Source organism: Montipora capricornis, chromosome 3 (genome assembly GCF_036669925.1).
Source record: "Montipora capricornis isolate CH-2021 chromosome 3, ASM3666992v2, whole genome shotgun sequence".
In the NCBI taxonomy this organism is placed as follows: Eukaryota; Metazoa; Cnidaria; class Anthozoa; order Scleractinia; family Acroporidae; genus Montipora; species Montipora capricornis.
Genome location: NC_090885.1, coordinates 42,653,704 through 42,657,217, shown reverse-complemented (window position 1 = coordinate 42,657,217; position 3,514 = coordinate 42,653,704).

The following is a 3,514-nucleotide window of genomic DNA, read 5'->3' as shown; positions in this document are numbered from 1 at the left end:
AAATATACTGTAGGTCGTGGATGTGACTCGCTCAACGAAGACTAATAAATCTGCTGCTGGAACTCTTGTTTATTGTTCATTATTTATTATTCATTACTTCTGTCGACCTAGTTAGTGTTAATTGCACTGATCCAGTGAACGTATATTTGAGTTGCCCAGTAATTATTGAAACTGTGATTGTTTCAGGAGTTCAGGCCTACCAATTATATTCAAAATCGGGGACAAATTGTTTGGATACCCAACATAAAACAGTCAAGTCAAAAATGTTGTAAATACGCTCGATTTTATCAGGAAGAATACACAAACACCGGTGACAAAGAGAGTTTTTTTTTTTGAGTAATTAGAGTAGAGTAATTTACTCAGACTATCAATTTTTCCTTAGAATAATTTTTCAAAGCACTCGTTGCATTAAATCTTTCTTTTCTTACAAGGACAGACTTAGGGCCGTGGCCAAATGGCTAAGGTTTTATGTAGAGCTCCCTGTTGAGACTGCAATTATTTTTATATCGGAAAAACTAATAGACGATTGCATGACAAATAAACTGAGCATTATCGCTGATAAAGTTAGATAAAAAGTTAAACGAAATTGAATCACAACCTGGACTATTTGTTTCTTTGCATACCAGTTTGTGTTGATAACGCAATTACGAAGCAATGATGTTCCTACTAAATTTACACATATATATGCACAGTCAAACATCGGTTATTCGGACGTTAATTGCCACGATATATATTTTTTCTGGTTAAAATTTCTTCGTGAATATTAATTAATAAAGATGAAATAATACTACTTAAAAGGGTGTGTCACCTTGCTTTTATTGTTGCTATTTATAAAAGCACTTTACTTCTGAAACTCATTGTTAAAGGTAAAGTATTGCAGATAATATGAAATTCTGACTCTGAGCTGTTTTGCCGCTTAGTGAAATCCTATGCTATATTTACTAGTTCATCGATTTATTGCGATCTTCCTTCAGTCGTTACATTTATTGGGCAAAAATTGTCCAACATCACTGCGATCGGGGTTTTTTTCTCCTCGTTTGGTCACCACGAGGCATAATTTAGATGTTCTCTTTCCTGACACTGCAAATCACACAGTAATTTTCATATACGATTTTTTGCGGGAGTTTCAAGGTTCCTTTTATTTACATATTCAGCCTGGCATCTAATGCAATATGATTTGTTCATTCCGAGAATGCGCCTGGAAGTAATACAGGACGCTCTCTTTTCCCGCCTGGGTTCCAGGCCCATTTTCAGGGCGGGGTAAGAGGGAGTCCCGGAACAGGACTATCAAAAGGCTAGTTTCGAATCGTGCTGCAACAAAAGAACAGAGTCGAGGTTCAGGGGGATAATTGAAATTTTGTTTTGTTCAAAACCAAGGAAAATGCAAATATTCCCCTGAACCTCTTCTCTTTTCTTTTGTTGCTGCACAACAAGCCTATTGGCCAGTATAGTTCAGGCCAGTTATCTTAAGGACGTTGGCGCTAATTGTTGGTGCGCAGCTTTTACTGCGCTAGTAACGCGACTGTAATATGTCATGCATTACTTCAAGCATTATTTATGATCTTTTGGCGACACAATCGCCAGGGAAAAATTTCCAGATCGGCTAAAGAATGGCACATTTATTTTCAATTTATCATGAAACGTTAAAGAGAAAGGACCGGGAGGCTGGAAAAGGTCGCTAATCGAGTAGTGTTTGAAAGTTTTGAAAACTCAAGGATGGTTAGTAATAATTCAGAGAAGTGGCCGTTATTCGTACAATACAGTGTACAATAGTACAGTTTGTGCAATTGTATAATTTTGAAGGTGTAATATTCAAAGAAAGAAATTTGGGGATTTGGCACAAATTTAGATGGAGTTATTTACAAATAACTACATTTCCGTTAAAAGAGAGTCCCTGAATATCGAGGAGCAGAGGTCTTATGTCCAAAGACACTCGTGTGCGTTTTCAGCAGAATGCCACGTTCACCGAAAAAAAAGGTTTACGGTACTTCTTCAATTACAATAGGTAAAATACAATACAACAATAGACTGCAAAATTTACACTTCCTTGCACACACACAACGCCAATAAAAACTTCAAAAATTCAACCTAGAAAAGAAGCCTTCACACAGCTGAAAAAGTCGCCAACTCTCACGCTTCAAAGATGTTCTCGAAAAATCAAAGGACACCGTATAATCAGATCACTTTATCCAACAACTTTATGCATACCCATAGAGGACTAGACTGGCATCCAGTTGCTCTCTTTGACGTTTATGAGGCGGAGATAAGACGCCTTCGCGTTGAGAATGATACACTAAAAATTCATTACAACTCTGTCGCCGTGAAACTCCAAGCTCTATCACAAGAAAAACAGCAAAATGCGGCAAAAGTCCAGACAAATCAAACACTTTACAACAGCCAAAAAAACTTCTGGCAGCTGTCTAAGTCAGTAAGGAATTACAAGAAAAGAAAAATTCGGCAGTTGATCATTGAGTCGACGAAAGAAAAAAAAAAAAAAGTTTAAAATGGGTTAACAGATTTGCAGAGATATTTTGATCTGTTAAATTCGGTTTAGCCTGTTCAAGCTCATGTGAAAGTCAGCGTGCGCGTCATGAATCGCGTTTTGATGAATCCACCTTTAATAAATACCCCGCGTTCATACGACTTTTTGGCTGAATAAAGACGCTTTGATAAAAGAAGCAACAACACGAATGATGTAGTAAGGGCGGATTCGATAACCCAAAGCACAAGTAACATTTATAACGACAAAAATATATTTAAGAAAACACATGTAATGCTTGGATGATGAATAAGTTCTTCACCTGACGCCGTAAGTTAATTCTTCACCTGGGTACCCTAGTGAATATAGATTCTCCAAGGAACAATATACCTCTCCCCCACCCCCTAATAACACCCGTTTTGCACGCCGAAAATTTCCGATAAGTCCTGAAATCCTCGGCGTGGTCTCGGCAAAATTCACAACGCGTCACTTAAAACAATAGGGCCATTGTTTAAATCTTAATGGGTGAATTTAGGCCGGAACAATAGACCATTTCTTGATACGGTTGCGTTTACCAGCGCAACTACTGGCGTGGCCAGAAACAAAATCATTTGTACTCATAGATGTGGGCCCGGTTGTTCAAAAGCTGATTAAACGCTAATCCCAGATTAATATATTAACTAAGTAGTTTATTCCTCTACTCCCAAATGCTCTTCAACGCTGATATTCGGTAAAACTTTACATTACAAGAAGTCGATCTTGAAAAACAGAAATAAGCAAAAGAAACTTTCACCAAAAAGTTGAAAACATGAAACAAAAGTTCACGCTAATCCTGGATTAAGTTAATCGGCTTTCGAACAACCGGACCATGGAGATCATAGAGAGACTTTTAGGACATAGGGAATCACAGAAAACGTATACTCTACTTATCGCTTTTTAAAATTTGTTTTAAGTTTGTTGGCATTTCGGGCGCTGCGCTACCTGAGAATATTCCACCCGTTTTATTTAACACTTCAACCGTTCAGATCCTCAGAG